Source organism: Protopterus annectens, chromosome 10.part0 (genome assembly GCF_019279795.1).
Source record: "Protopterus annectens isolate FY-2018-M chromosome 10.part0, PAN1.0, whole genome shotgun sequence".
NCBI lineage: Eukaryota > Metazoa > Chordata > Ceratodontiformes > Protopteridae > Protopterus > Protopterus annectens.
The window spans coordinates 129,523,019-129,540,885 of NC_056744.1; positions in this window are offsets into that span (position 1 = coordinate 129,523,019).

A 17,867-nucleotide genomic window follows, 5' to 3' on the forward strand; every position below is an offset into this window, starting at 1 on the left:
TGCTTATATACAGTGGGAAAGCTTATTGCTTAAAAGCTTGCATACTGTCAAACTGTTCTTTAAAAAGTTTTATAGTTTGCAAGCTGACATAAGTGACTGCAGTGATGACTGCTTATAGAGTGTGTGTGTGTGTGTGTGTGGGGGGGGGGGGGGTGGAGGAAAATAAGTTTCCTGCCAAGGTTGACAAATTCCATTGCTACTACTCTGGCTATATTCATTTATTTTTATTTATTTATTTGTTTCTTTGTTTGTTTATTTTCCAGGTATATGAACCGATCCTAAACAATGGATCATTTTCAGCCAAGACCCAGGCCAAATGCAACAAACATGCAGCAGTATTTTATATAAACAGGAATAAATTAACTAGATGTGTACATACATATTAGCGCAAAATTTCTTTTACCTTAAACAAGTACAGATTGCATATTAAATATGAAAATAAAAAATGTATTGACTGAGAAATAGAGCAAAAAGAAAACTAATGTTAATAATGGTGATTATGAAGTTGAAGATGATGATGATGATGATGATTGCCCAATATATCTTCTAATAAAACAAATGTCATGGAATTAGTTTGTGAGTTGCAATTAGGTGGCAAAAGTTCAACTAGTTCTGTAAGTTTCTATACACACAGAGTGGAAATTTACAGATGTGTCTTAACTGGGATCCCTAGGAAACCCGAGACTTTAGCAGTTTATAAAATACTGAAAGACTGTCACTGTTTTGCACAGGTGCTAGGAACAACTTTGCTAAATGCTTTCACTATGGCAGATGAGGTAAATGGAGGTTATTGCAACTAGCAGCTCTCCTTACTTTTCAAATTGTAAGTGGAATTTCTAGTAAAGGGCTTATTTCTAAATAGAGGATATTGCCTTTCATTCATTAGTTTGAAGATGAAGTGACTGAATCAGAAATTAGAGCTAGCCCCCACTGGCATCCCCTTAGTTTTCTGATGCTGATGCTTATGGCATGTGTAAAAATCTTGTTGTCTTATTCTCTGTTATTTGTAGAATAGCTGCATCGTCTGGGGAATTGAGTTTAATAATATGCAAAGCATGTTATAGTCTTGGCAGCACTGCATTGATTCCAGTTGCTCACCTAGCTTTCAGTTTTATTAAGAGCTTTACTAATTTTCTGTACTGTGTGTTTTGTAAAGGTCAGTGCTTGTTCCAGGGTAATCCCTAAATACTTTTGAATTGTGGCCCAATGCACTATCTGGATCCTTAATTAGCAAAGATATAAAATATTATTTTGTTTGTGTGTGTGGGTGTGTGTCTGTGTGTACATGTGTGTATGCATATGCGCGTGTGTGTGTGTGTGAGTGTGTGTGTGTGTGTGTGTGTGTGTGTGTGTGTGTGTGTGTGTGTGTGTGTGTGTGTGTGTGTGTGTGTGTATGACCCAAATACCATATCTGTTTATTTGTTAGTATTAGTAATTAATCTTTTTTTACATACCCAGTTCAAGCAATAGAGAAATAATTCTGTAGAACTGTGTTAAGTTAATTAGGATTTTTGTGGGCTTTCAGTAATACTAAGCCATTAGCATACAATATACGATCTATATTTGGATAGGTATGATGGCTTGTTCTTAACAAAATTGTGAGAAACATTTTCAAATGTGCATTTAAGGTCTTAAAAGGTTGCTATGGCAGTTCACCTGTATTCCACTTTATGATAAATTGGATCAGTTAGTTTATACTGACCAGTGATAAAGCCATGTTATCGTTGCTACAAATATCATATTTGGCGATTTATACCAAAATTTAATCATTTATCAGTTGGTCAAAAATGTTTGCCTGTGGACAAACATTTCATATGAACTTGTAATCGTTAAGATAGGATGAGATTTTATTTATTATTTATTTTATTTTACATTTGTTTACCGGGGTAGTCTACAGGGCCTTCGTGAGCCCATTTTCAGTAGACGCCTTGGGAGAAAAGCTCCACAAATAACATAACATACAGATGTATGCATATAAATGCAAACTGAGTTCATTTCAAGAGTATATACAACAAATGTAACATATTTTACAATAGGTTGAGTTCATGGTAAAATATCATTTGGCAAAGGCAGATAGACTGATATTTCATAGATGTTTCTGGCAGTAGCATAGACACACTATCACCTGATATTAATACATAGTACATATTAAACATCAATATCCACATTAAGCAGAGGCAGTTAGATTTTGAGAGTGGAGAGAAGGTAGAGGTGCAAATCCAGATAGAAGATAGGTAGTCTCTTAGAGCAGTTTTGAAAGAGGCAGGGTTTTGAGTAGTTCTAATGGATAATGGTAGAGTATTACAACTTTTGGCTAATGAACAAGAGAATAAAAGCTGGCTGGCTTTGTGAAGGGTTATTATAAGAGAATGCTTGAACCTTGATGGGATAATTTTAGTTATATGGTTGAAAAAGTGAATGTGAGGTCCTGTTAGAATAAACAAGCTGACGTCCAGCAACCTAGGGTGAAGGCATAAAGTGTGACTTTAACTGCAATGGAAATTGCCTGTCAAGTTTTTAACTGAGTTTTCTGGCGCTGGTTTTAAATAGAAAGGGTGGATGTGCAGAAGGATTGATTGTGTGGGGGAGCTGTATTGGATACCTTATTTGACAATATTGATAAGGAAAATGTAACATCCAAAATCATTTAAGATGTGCAAGATATGTGACATTTTACTGTGTACTTTGGGAAATGATTTGTGTGTGTTGTGTTAATTCTTACCAGAACCTACTTGTTGCTCCTGATTGTATCTAAAGATAGTTAACTTTGTTGCGCCACTAGAAATTCTTGTATTTCTGTTTTGTTTGAGAAATATCATTTACATTGCTTGATCAGAATAGATAGCTTTCCAAGTAGACCAGGCTTGCTCACTATGATTTTTTTTGTGAAATTTCTTGTGTAAGCAACAGTAATCTTTTCCCATATAGTTGTTTCTGCCAAAGAGGGAAAAGTCTATCTTGATTTGGCAGTGGAAGATTATAAATGCTGCTAGAGCTGCTGTGGGATTATCTGTAGTATAGCCTGAGGAGCAGTCTGTCTGATGCAATTCATTCACTAGTGCATCATGGCTATTCCATCAGGAATATCCCTAGTAGAAATAGCTTGAAAGAATGGGTTTGGTGACTTTAATGCATGTGTGGTACAAACTACACAGTGGTCACTAAGTGCAGGCGGTAGTACAAGCACTGTTTGAAGTTTTTCAGGATTGTTTTGAAAAGTGCGTCAATGATTATATTTTTTGTTAGGTTGGGGTCTGGTGGCCCAGACTGTGTAGTTGGAAGAATCTATTGATAGTCGATTTATGTGAGCCATGCTAGTTAATATTTAGGTCACCAAAAATAATCAGCTTGTTATTTTTAGAGTATAATAGTATTGTTTTAGTATGTCCTGGATGCTACTAAAATATTTGTGAGCATCCAGTTATGATAATTATCTTTTGGGGAATTGCGTTTAGCAATGATAGTTGGGACAAGGTTTGTGTTTTTATCAATTAGTGTTAAAACACTCCCTTCTACTTTAAAGCCAGGTCTGTTATCTGCATATTGGTATTAGTGCAGTTCTATAAAGGGTGATATCCTACTGTCTTTTCTTAACCAGAATTCAGTAATCGCTACTATTTATTGTTGTTATTTCTTACCTAAGATGCTAGTATTGACCATTTATTGTTAATGCTTCTAATGCCATTGAATAAGCCTTTGAAACATAGGTTCATAGGAGATTACTAGGCTAACAGCTTAAGAGCCCTTACAAGCCTATCCAAAATAACCCAATTGTACTCAATATATGACCCCGAGGGGCAAAAGATGGCATGGATTTGTACCATGAGTATCTTGCAGATTGCCCCTGTCCATAAGGGACACAGGCAATACCCCAGGTGTGAATTTGTGATTTCTCATCCATTGATTCAAACTGCATCTGAAGAGGGCCAGGGAAGAGCTCTGCTTAATGTGAATAAGCAGCCTGTTCAAAAGATAGATCAATCTCTGAGAAACATATCTGTGTCTCCAGCATGTTTTCTTTGAGTCACTTGCTAAGTTGATCCTTAGATCAGGTGACCCTTGTGCTCTTTGACTTGCAGATGTGTAGCAGCTCCATCAGGGGAGGATTTGTGAGGGCCTTGTAGGTCAGGCACATCTTAATAGTCGGTAGGAGACAGAGTAAAGGTATAGGGCTTTTAGTATATCCACAAAGACATGTTGTTTACACCCTGCATTTTATTTGTGAGGTCACACCAGCTGCTGTAATGACCTAGTTATGTCGATGCCAAATGGCACATTGTACTCAATTATTGGTCTAATGGGGGCTGAGCACAGCAGGACTACCATTTTCTTGGATCTAGATGCCATACCTTTACTTATAAGTTGTGCCACATTAGAAGGGCTTCCTCACCACTGTGGACACATTGTGGTCAAAGTTCAGGCTACAATTGGTGTATCTAGATCACATAATTCTGAGTATACTCTTAGGGGTGTGCTATTAATGTTGTATTTTGCATGGGGATTTGACTTCTAAAAGGGTATGATAATGCATTTTTTCACATTTAGTTTTAGGCCATGGTTCTGGCACCAATCATTTGTCTGATCTAGACCTTACTGAATGATATCTACATCATTGGGGGATTCAATAATTGCCTCTTACTTACTGTCATCAACAAACTCTGTCATCCAGAGGCCTTCCACATTAGCCTTGACTTCAGAGAAGTATAATCCAAACAGGAGTGGTCACAGCACTGAAAGCTGTGGCACACCACTAGTAACTGGCCTCTTACTGAATCTGGAATCACCCACTAAAACCACATGTGTCCTGTCCATGAGCCAACTGGCTATCCATCTAAGACGTATGCCCAGTTTTGTGAGTTTATTTATAATGCCTGAATGAGGAATTGTGTCAAATGCCTTGGCCAGGTTGAGGTTGGTAGTATGTAATGTTTTACCCTCATCCATGGCCTTAGTGACTTTCTCAAAGAAATCAACTAGATTCAGTAGGCATGATCTTCCCTTGACAAAGCCAAATTGGGTCCAGTATTTGGAGGTTTCCTATGTCATTACTTATCAGGCCCATGATTATTCTTTCCATGGCCTCACCTATAAGACTAGTCGAACATATGGGTCTTTAACTTCCTGGATTAGTAGATAGTCCCCCTTTATGCAGAGGGATGACTGTTGCTGTCCTCCACTCTATCAGGACAAAGCCAGTCCAGAGGCTTTGGTTAAACAAAGGCTGTGGGGCTGACAAGTTCTGATTTAAGCTTAAGAGGCACCCTACCTGGTATATCATCAGACCCCATTGAAAACATGTTTTTAGCTTAAGGGAGTGCAGTGGCAACCTGTTCTTTGGTGGTAAGTGGTAGTAGAGTGGTGTAGGGTACTTCTAGAGAGAAATAGAGGTGATGGGAAGGCAAAATTTGAGATGAATTTGTCATCCAGGAGATTTGCTATATCTTCAGGCTGAGTATAGGTGATGCCACCTACAACTAATTCCGCACATTATTGGGTGTTGCCCTTAAGACTGTGGACATAAATGAAAACTGTCTTATGGTTATCCTTAGCTTTGGAGGCTATTGTACCCCAAAGTCTGCTTTCAGAGTCTTGACTAGCTCCCTGACTAGCTTGTTTAGACTAGTAAGGGACCTTTTCTTCTGTTGTGCACATTCCCTCTTACTTCTCTTCATGATTTTCTTTCTTTTTTGTACAACATATTAACACCAGGGTCCACCAGGGTGGCTTGTTTTTGTGGTTTTACCTGGGTTTATTTCAATCTGGTACCACTGCTTCTAAGCAGAACTTTTGTGTATGCCTCTGCATAGGTTTCTGTGTTTTCTGGATTTGGGGAGCTTGGAAACTAGCTATGCCATCCCTTACTAGGGGGTAATTTAACTTAAAGAAGTTTTTACAGTTGTTGGGGTTAGGTGAGGGACTAGTTTTACTTTCTTTCAAGGGAGACTGCTTTGTGATCTGATTTACTGCAGCAGTCTCCCATATTTGTGAATACCATATCTAGGTTCATAGGTTAGTACTAAGCTAACTGCCCTTGCGAGCCATTTTAAGCTTAGCCAATTATCCCTTGTGAGACTCAAACTCTGCACCTTGTGTTTGTAAGGCAAACACCTTAACCACTACGCCATATAGGATATTTTTCCCCTAGTAGGAGTGCAGACTAGCTGCTCCAGGACATTTGAATTTACAAAATCAAGAAGTCTTTGAGCCTGCATGTTAGTGGTCATGTATGCCTCCCAATTAATAAAGGGATAGTTAAAAGCACTCACAAGTATGGTATTGGGCTGCATGTTGAGTGTTTCTAGTAACTTCAGGTATGATGTATGGGTTTCCTGGTTCATGGTGGGGGACCTGTAACTATCAAGAATATAGTAATTGCTTTTTCTCATGGATAGTTGGACATGGAATAACTCAAGCATGTCATTTTGTTTGACCAGCCTTGAGGTATGCTTATCCCTTATGTGGATAGATACACATCTGCATTTTTCTCTTTCATGTTCAGTTGGTGGTTGGAACGTGTGAAAGGCATTATAGGCATACACTACCAGAGTGATTTCCATGGCTTTCAACCATGTTTCAGTAACTGCACAGATGTCAGCATTCTCCAGGGCGAGGAGAGCTTCCAGTAAGTTCAGTTTATTATTGCACAGATTTTATAGATAATCCAAAGCCACTGACTCAGTTGTTTTCCCCTTGCCAGTACCCCCCTCAAGCCATACCTCCTTTTCTAGCCAATCCCAGGGTAAATTTGTGATCATCTATCCAGACATGTAGGTTATGTTTAAATGAAGATAGTGAGCCACACTGCTTATGTAGGAGAAGTTTATCCCAGGGGTTTGAGATGTGATTAGTTATAAGTCTTTGCTTCCACCTTGTTTTATGTACCTGTTGGTGGAAGTTTAGGTCCCTGGTTCTAGTACTGGTGGAGCCACTGGACTTGTGGAGATACTGGCGTTCCAGGACAACTGGACCTCTAGTGACATGGAAAGTGACAGAGAGAGTGTTTGATTTCCCCTGAAAAATCTCTTAAGACAGTAAATGAAGGATTGAGGCTTCTAGGTTCTGTTGATAGCTCAGGCATTTTAGGACTGTGACCGTTTTGTTTAGGAATCTTTGTTGTGTTTCTAATTGTTTGATGCATTTAATGAGATGCATCCAAAAGGGGGCACTATATTCAATAACTGGTGTGATAAATCCTGAGTAGAAGGGAATGATTACCTCCCTAGATGTTGAAGATATTCCTTTGGTAATTAGCTGTGCTAAATAAAATAATTTCAACTATTGTCAAGTTTATAGGTCCCTGACTTTTTCTTCATGTGGTATGCTGTCTATGCAGTATGATGAGGGGAGGGATTGTCTACCAAAAGTGACAATACTATACTTTTTAGCTTTTAGTTTGAATCCATTGTTAATACACTAAGAGTTTACTAGGGAGAGTTTATGCTGAAAGGTTTGGATGTCAGAGTGGGACTTAACAACAAACCCCAGTATGCAGTTATCTGCAAACTTTGTTAGCCAGAATACGTGGCTATCTCTTTGGAGGTCTAGAAGTAAAGGCCAAAAGGAGAGGTCCCAGCACAAGGTCCTGAGGCAAACTGCTAGTCACATTTATACATTCTGATAAGGTACCTGCATCTCACACTGCATGGGTATTGTGTTTCAGCCAGTTTGCTATCCATCTTACTACAGTATCGGTCATGTTTTAATGCACTTAGCTTCTGTAGAATGCTAGCATGGGCAATGGTGATGAAAGAATGATCAGGTCAGCATTTTCTGTGCGTGACACATTACCACCATCTGCAGACTCTGAACCTTTTTGAAGAGGTTTATTGAGTTCATTTGAAAGGATCTGCTCTTCAGAAAGCCCAGCTGTTGGGGGTCACATCGTATAAGATTGTGGATATTGTAGTTTATGAGGTTAGTTACAATGCATTCCAAGACTTTGCAGATGAGACTTTTAAGAATAATGATGACCCTGTAATTACCTGGGTCTGTTGTAAGACCACTCCAGTAGAGAATGTTTAAGAAGGGGTAACCAAAAGGTTTATTATACAAACTTAGATCTGATATTTTGAAAGATAGGGTAGATAAGCACAGTCCTATTTTTGGGTATAAGGGTGGAATGTTCTACTTTTTCTCAACCTAAAGAGAATGATTTGATGTTGCTTTCATCTTGACTTAGAGCCAGAATGTTGGTGATATTAGGTGTGTTGTAGAAAACTATTGTGGTATGTTTGCACATTTTCCTGAACTAGCAAGTTTACTTCCTGATAATCCACATATTATTTATAAAAGACACAAGAATATTAAATAAATTTTGCAGTACAAGAAGTGAATTAATGATTCTAGTTGTACCAAACTTGATACTTATAGATATGTTGGTTGCTACCAATATCATCTGTATAATACTGGGAATATTTTCCTTGCAGCTAGAAATATAAAGAGTCAGGCAAAGAGTTATTACAACAGTTTTGTTTCTTTCGGCTTTTCCCGGTTAGGGGTCGCCACAGCGGAACTCCGGTCCGCTAATGATTGGCAGTTGATTTTTACGTACCGGCTTGCCAGGCCTGATGCACAACCTTCAACGAAGGTATGCCCATTCATGCATGTCTCCACGCAGAAGACGCTCTAGCTGAAAATTGAACCGGACAGCGTCTTACTGTGAAGCGACAACGCTACCGCAGCACCACCACCAAGTTATGGTATATAATAATTGTTGCCTGAAATGTCCAGCTTTTTATGCTGGAAAAACTGAGCCAAAGTTGAAAAAAGAGAGTGTATGAACATATGTATGATATCTTACATCATGTTGAAATTAATGCTTTATATATGCACTTGAAAATATGTACACTTGGTTTTTTCAAGTCTTTTGTGTTGGTACAAATTATACCCAATAAGTATAGAGAGCTGTATTAGCAATTATTTTTGGATGCTGGATCTGCCCCTGGCTTGAATGATATTCATAAAGTATTATGAGTGTTCTTTAATTCAGGTTAGATAGGTTGTAATGATTTGCAATAATATTCATTTAATAATTTTGTATATATAAAGCAAACAAGAGAAGCTCCCTGGCAATTATCTGCTTGGGAGTAACATAGGAAATATTCAGTAGTCACCAAAATTCCCATCAGAAACACAGCAGAGGTATGGAAGCAGTACAAATGCTTTCCTTTCAGTATGTCATAAAATGCCACTAGCAAATAATACCCAAGGCCACTGATGAAGCATTACAGTGAAACCGCTAACCCTGTTTTATAATAAACTGCACTTTTACTCTTTGAATCCTGGTCTGTGATATTTACAACTGGAACTGCTGCTAATATTGTTCTGCCTCAGGTATTATTTGCTACTGGCATTTCATTATATACTGAAAATAAAGCATTTATACTCCTTCTACATCTCTGCTGTGTTTCTGCTGGGATTTTTGGTGACTGTTAAATTTGTGTATATATGGATAACACTGCTTGTTGATATGTTAACATTTTAATATATTTTGTTATTCATATACATTTTTATTTAATGAATTGATTAGTCCATTCTGGACTAATGAATTTGTTTTCTCCTAAAGGTGGAGAATGTGATGTGATGGGGGTATGGGTATGTACTGGTGTAATGTTTTTCCAAAAATAGTTTTGAAGAAGTCATATATGATCAAAGACTAAAGTTCTGAACTTATTAAATATCTTTATTTCCTCTGGGACTCTGGTAGTCTGGATATTTGCAGAGGTTTTCAGTTTATGCCTTTTTTCGGCATTTGACTGCTGTCATTGGTACTTTAAAAAAGCACTAAGGAAGCATGTAAAGAAGTCTTAATGCCGCTGCTTCAAAAATCATGGAAAAACAGCAACAGCTCTTCACATCTCAAAACCCTTATTAATGATATAGTTTCTGAGGTCATATTACAACCTTAGACAACTTTCTTAAACATACTGCATATTTCTGATTGTTACCATATCTGCCAATAAGCCTTTCTCTTTCTTTGTACCTTATTTCATTTGCTTGTAATTATTTTATTGCCCTGAACATTTTATCTTTCTCGAATCTCATTTCCTTATATCTCATCATCTCTCCAAATGACTATTTTCCTTATGTTAATTTCAAGATTTCATGAAAAGTTTGTTTGAAAATCTTTAAGACTACTGTTATTTTCCTTTTTCAAATTTATGATTATAGTTATAGTCACATTGTTGTATGTTGTATGTTTTCTGTTTCCTCTGGCCCTAGTCATATCAGAAAAGAGTTTTTTTATCAGTATATTCATCTGGTTAGCAAAAGTATAAATAAATACATACATTCATACATGTAACCATACATACTTATATAAATCAATCAATAAATAAACATGTATTGAAAGTTCTGCCATGCTTCTTAAGTAATTTCCTTCAGTGTGGACAGCTACAGCGCCATAGTCCTATTTGTCAGGAGTTAGGGTGATAAGGACTCATGTATTGTCAGAAATCCTGGTGCCTGAAAGACAACTCACTGTAATTCTCTTCTTGTCCAGCCTTGTGAGTAATGAGTCAACATGTCTGACAGAAGTCACCTATGATTAAAACATTTCTGTTGCTGCCATGATTCAGAATAGTAGAGTTGTACTGTTTTTGCTTAGGGTGATTCTTTATGGTGAATGAGTGGCATGATTTTTGTTGAGACTTAATCTCCTTATTTCTAGGAGACTTACGGAGTGATTTTTTGCAACTTTAGCATAAGTGCTACAGTGTATAATGTTGTAACCTCATAGCAAAAGGTTTCCTGCTTTGATTATTGGCTAGGGTACCTTCTGTATAGTCTACATATCTTCTCTATGTTTATGCAGGTTTCTCTGAGTGGGTTTTTCTAGAAACCAGTTAGCATAATGGTTAAGATCTTTGCCTCCAAGGTACAAGGTACAATCCTAGCCTCTGGCCAATGCCTGTTTTTTGATTGCATGCTCTCCCTGTATCTCTGTGAGGTTCCTCCCACCTCTGAAAAACATTGAGTATTACAATCTCAAACCCACCAATGAATGGAGCTGTGGGCAGCTGCACAGACTGTACATGGTGCCCTATAGTAGGAAAGAGTTGTACAGACCAACCACTTTGGGCATCTACTATGGTGCACAGTATCCACAAGATAGAACATGGATTACAGACTGCCCAATGTGGCAGGGCTAGCCAGTCAGGGGTGTAAAATATAGCTCTAGGTGATTTGGTCAAGTTGACTAATGTCACCAAAATGGGCATGAGGAGTTACCAGTGATAAGTGGGTTGAGGATCCAGCTTACTCTGACCTACACCAAGGACCCATGCTAACAGTGGGAAGGGTGTATGTGCCCCTATTGGCCAGTGTGTGCCCATCATAAAGCCTAGCAGCCCTGGGTAAATAAGCTACTGGCTGGCTGGTGTCCATTTGCCCAGCCTGGGTTACTTATGATAGCCCTGCTGAGTGAAAGCTGGACATGAAACCAATTAACCTGCCAAACATGAACTGAGAATTACTACATGTAATGGAGGCTCACTGACAGGATGCAGCTTGGAAGTGGATGACGTGATGATACAGAAGAGGCTGGACATCCTATGTATCCAACAGACAAGATGGAAGGGCAGTGCAGCGAAGCCACTTGGCATGGGATCCAGAGTCTACTACTAAGGAGGACAGGCTAAAAATGGTGTGGGAGTTGTGGTGAGTGAGAGGCTTCAGAAGGCAGCAAGGGATATCATCAGAATTAGTGACAGACTCACAGCAATCAGACTCCAGTGTAATGATAGGGCAGTATTCATAATCTCAGCCTATGCCCCACAGCAGGGTTGTGATAGTGAGGAAAAGAGTGCATTTAGACATAAAGCAGGACAACATGAATTGGTATCGATAATGGGTGAATTGAATGCACATATCAGGACAGACAGAACAGGACACGAGGACTGCCTGGGTCCACATGGGTGGGGCAACAGGAATAAAGAAGGAGAGGCCATTCTAGGCTTCTGTCTAGAGATGGCTTGATAGCAGCCAATACATGGTTCAGAAAGAGACACAGTCATAAGATCACATACAAGAGTGGCCAACATGCAACTCAGGTAGAATTCCTCCTAGTAAGGAAAGAGCACCAGGGTAGAATCAGTGATTGCTAAGTCATCCCCAATGAAACAGTCAGCCTACTACATAAACCACTGGTTGCCACAATCAGCTGTAAGCAGTGGTCAGAGAAGGCTGTAAGGTCAACATAGACCAGGCTGAACACCTGGAAGTTGACTGGAGAGAAAGTAAAACAGTTTAAGGAATTACTCAGGTCTGTAGCACCACAAGAAGAGGAAGAAATAGGTGGAGTTGAAGAAGAATGGCAGCGCCTCAAAACAGCATGTGTAAGGACTACAGAACAGATATGTGGCTGAGCCAGATATGGAAATAAGGTACATAAGGAAAGCTGGTGGTGAAATGCAGAAGTCCGGGAAGTCATCAAAAGAAAGAAGGGGTGCAGGATAAATTAGGAAATAGAAAAGACCAACCAGGCTAGGAAGGAATACTGGTTGACTAACAAAGAAGCTAGGAAAGTCATTGCAATAGCAAGGACATCAGAGGTGCCAGACCACCTTCTGGAAAGTGACTCAGTAGGTGGTGACACAAAGAAACTATATCAGGTTGCAAGGAAAGACAGAAAGGTGATAAAGATAGTCAGACACCCTTCATAAGGGCTGCCAGTAACAACCTGCTCACCACAGGATAGCAAAACCAGATGGAAGGAGTATTTCCAGCAGCTTCTGAATGAAGAAAACCCCACAAAAGCTGTACTGTCCCAGACACAGCCTACAATGAAAGAAGAGGAGGGGCCCACCATGGAAGAAGTAAGTATAGCACTAAGGAAAATGACGTCAGGGAAAGCAACAAGTACAGATGAGGTCACAGCAGATATGATAAAGATGCTGGATGAGATAGGAGAGAAATGACTCCTGAGGGGACTCATAGCAGTGTTGGAAGTGGATTTTATACAACACAACCCTGCGGAGAAGAACAAACAACATGCTTGAGTTTTGTGAATTGTTAATTCACAGTTAATTCCAGTGTTTTTTCTGGTTTAAATGACATTATTTCCTTCAGCAGTGTGCTTAAACTTATGGCTTTGAATTTGTGATTGGATTATGCAGATTTGTTTATTTTACTATTTTTGCGTTTTGTCTTTATTTTTGCCCCTACTATTTACATGCTTCTCTATGATTCACTTCAGAATTGTGTGTATTTCAACATTATTTGTTTTTACCTCTAAGAGATATTTGATTTAATTGAATTAATTTACTTATTTTACTGTGAGTAGGTCATACCTTTTGAAATATGTGGTGCATCAGGTACTCTGTTTATTCTGAAGAAGTTCTGCAACTGTTGGAACAAAAGTGCACAGGTAGTGTTCCAATAAATTAGTTTTAGACATTGCTGTCTGCCCTGTCAACATTTTCTGTGTTTTTAGTACTTACTGGTGTACACCTTGTGCTGGTTAGATGTAAAAGATCTCGTGGCATCTACCAAAAAGAGTAGGGCTCCTTTATTTAACATAACATAAAAAACATTATTTACATATTTACAAATGTACATATTTACAGGAACACACACACACACACACACACACACACACACACACATCTCTCTCTCTCTCTCTCTCTCTCTCTATATATATGTATATATATATATATATAGGGGGGCGGTGGAGTTTGCATGTTTTCCCTGTGTTCGCGTGGGTTTCCTCCGGGTACTTCAGTTTCCTCCCACATTCCAAAGACATGCATCTGAAGCATTTCTCCCCGGGCCACCGCTGAAAACAGGCTCTGTGGAACCTAGTCGGACTTTCCCAGTCAACAAATGATAAATATATATATATATATATATATATATATATATATATAGATATGGATCTAGGACTTTTGCTGAAATGAGCAAACGTCCAAATCCATATCAAAAAAGCGCTTTCATTAAAGTGTGTTACCAAAAAAAAACCCCACTGCATTAACGTTTTAGCAGGGGGGGCTTTGCCCCCTGCCCCCCATGTGGGGGGGCTGTGCCTCCCACACCCCCTATTTTAATATTCACCCTTTGAGACCACACTACAGTGGCATAAAGGGAATTTTCCCTTATCTGCACCATAGTACTGCCTCGGCAACAGGCATACTTACGTGAAAGTGCTTCTTCGGTGAAAAGCACTTTCACGTAAGTATGCCAGGACGTTTGGGTTTTGGACATTTGCTCATTTGAGCAAACGTCCGAGACCCATATATATATATATATATATATATATATATATATATATATATATATATATATATATATATTTTTTATTTTCATCATTTTTCTAATAACATCATCATTGTTATTTTTCCAAAATTGCCCCCCACTCCTTCCACAGGTGTAGTCTACTTTTTCCAAACATATCTGTCAAAATCTATTTCCCATTAAACAAAGTTTCCCTCAGTCTTTCATTTAAAATAACCCATATTGCATAAACTCAATTCTTATCTACTCTTGTCATATATTCTTTCTTCTTGTACTTATAATATCCATATATAATCATATTTATACAAATATATTGTTCATGTCATCAATTTTCTCAAAAAAAGTTCTCCACAGTACTTTTTCTAGAGTTTCACACTCTTTTACATTTCAAAAAAAAAAAAAAAAGCTCTGTTGTCTCTTACTCCACAGAACATAAACATACTCTTTCAACTTTCTTTTTCTATAGCATATTCCAATTTACTGGTAACTTATTTAATACCACTGTCCTTAGGAAATCATGACACTATTATTTTGGTTCACTCCTTTTTTCCTTAGTTTATGAATTTAATCACTTCTTCTGATAAACGTTTCAATGGATTAACAGAATAATATTGTTTCATCACATTATTATATAGCTCCTTTCTGTCTTTCTCTATTTCATAAGTTTTTGTTTTCTATTTTAGTATTTTTTCTTGATAATTTTAATTTCTTCATTTATGTATTCATTTTCTATTTTTCTCATCATCTCCCAGGACTTTTTGTATAATATTTAATCGTTCTTACTATTAAGTTCTCGTTCTCTTCCTTTACCCACTTTAATACTCTAAGCAAGTAAAGAAACAGAATAAACAACTGGATTTAGTAACACCAGACCCCTTCACCTTCACTCATATGCAACAAACCTCTTTCCAGTGACTTTAATCTTGAATCCAATAAGAAGGAAAACACCATTTGCACATGTTCCTTTTCATATTTTTCTGGGGTCATATAAACATTTGACATATGTGCTATTTTCCTGGTTAATACAGAATTCACCATACAAATCTTTTTCTTGAATGTTAATCAATATGTCCTCCACATAAGGCATACTTATTTCATTTCTTTTATCACACCCTCCTATTGCATCATAACTACATCATTTTCCCAATTTTTATTTCTAGCAAACACACTTCATTCATTGAAAAATACATACTCGTCATTCAAGGTCTTTCCAATTTTCTTTAAACTTCCATTCAGGCAAACCAGCATTTCCTTCATCCATATTTTATTCTTAGTAACTACAACTATATCATCTGCATATGTCAAAACTACTGCAATCATCAACACTTTTGCATCATATATCTAGCATCCTCCATTTTGTAAACTACTTCACTCATTATCACATTCATTACCAATGCAAACAATATCCCACTCATGGGACATCCTTGTCTTATACCGCACTTCATGCATATTTCTTGACTCATTCACACATTCACTGCCACTCTCACTCTATTATTTTGATATACTGTCATGCATACTCTCCTAATTCAATTACCTGTTCCATACTTATCCATAACATCCCACAAATCATCATATCATATTACATCAAATGCTTTGCTAATATCACCTACCATAACTTTTACATTCTCATTTTACTTATAATGTTATCCACAATTCTCTCACAACCAATAGCAATTCTTGACATGACTTCCCTTTTATACCATATACTCATTTTTCCATAATATGCCTCATCCTTATTTCCATTCTCATCTGTATTATTTTCAGAAAAAAATTATAAACTGTGTTATTTAGTGTGATGGGGTGGGATTTTTTTTAATTTCATTCTTCTTATGTTTCTTCCATATACATTTTAATATCCCACTCCGTAACTCTTCATAAACAAACTTGCCATTCAACCATTTTTTCAGAACATTTACATAATATTCTATTTGCCTACCAATCTAATAATTTCTTGTATATTCCATAAGCTATACTATCTAGGCATGATACTGAATCAGCATTTACTTTCTTAAATACGTCATCCATTTCACTAATAATAACTTCTTTTTCATATTCTTCTTTAACTCATTCTGGCTTATTTTTTTACTTTCCATTCTGTCTTATTTTCCTTCTTTTTACTCTTATACATGTTTTCCACATGCTGTACTACAATACTCATAATTTGCACTTGTGTTCCTTTTATCTCTCTTTTTAAATTTTTCATTTACCTTATTATACTAATTTTCCCCTTTACTAGTTTACCCAAAGATGCAGATACCTCCTCCCTTTCCCTTGTAAATAATATCTTTGACTAAACAGTACTACCTTAACTTTTTCCTGATTTCTTTTATATATTTATTTTTCCATATCATAATACACTCTAGTATTATCTTTTAAATTCTCTAATACATTTTGTATATTATCCCATACTTCACTATCTCTTTCTTTCTTATATCACCCTGTCATAAGAAAAAAAAAACACTTTTTATACTTCTTTTTTAAATTAATTCACTATTCAGACCAGTGTTTATAGAAGTCCTTTTTGGTTATATGATCCTTCCATAACTACAATACTTCCCCTCTCCAATTCCATCCCATAATTTCTTACTTATTCATTATATCCCCTTTCCTATTTTAATATACCCCCTTTCTCCATCCATACTATTAAATGGTCTGGAAAACCTGTCACAACTGTATCATCATCTGGAACCCCCAAGCATGTTGTTAATACAAAATAATCAATTTCAGATCCAAGGCCCCTTTCCCGTGCTTCTATAAGTCCATTAACTTTTGTTCCAGATAACTAATTTAACCCATTTTATCTCTTCCTGTATTTTTTTACATCTTTCCCTTTCTTTTCACATTTTCCCCTTATATCACAGTTCAAGTCCCCTGCAATTATAATTTTCATGTTAAACACCGCATAGTCTAATATTTGATGAAACAGATATTTCCTTTCCTTGCTAGTTATATATGCATATGATGCTATAATTCTATAGACATGTTTTCTAAACCTCACATCCACATCAGTTAACCTTTCCACCCTTACCACTGTTACATCTATTATTTTCACTGTTTTTACACAACACAGCCACTCCACAACATTTGCTTCATAAGTTCCTTATTACATTTCCACCCTGCAATGTTTCTCTTTGCAGTCTTTCTTCACTTGTCAGGAATTTTCCTTCTAATACTATTACTGGCCTCACAGACTAACAACCACAACACATTTAGCACACCATTCCATTATCCCTATCCTTCTTACAGTGTTAATAATACTCTTCAGGTTTATTGAAAATACTCTAAAATACTCTAAAATTGCTGCTTTTCCTTTTTTTTTAAATTTAGAGGAAATATTTTTAAATTTTTGTTTTCTTATTTTTATTCTTTCCCCAAGTTAATATTTTTTCCTGTGTTTCACTAGCTAGAACTTCAAAAATATATATCTATATCTATCTATCTATCTATCTATCTATCTATCTATCTATCTATCTATCTGTCTATCTATCTATCTATCTATCTATCTATCTTATCAGTCCCTTCTCCTTGTCTCTCTTCCTGCATGCACTCTGTCTCCTTATTTTTCCCTCCATATGTTTTCTTCTTCTATAGTTTCATCTACGTTAAGTTCACATTTTCCTCCAGCTTCTTTTCCTTCC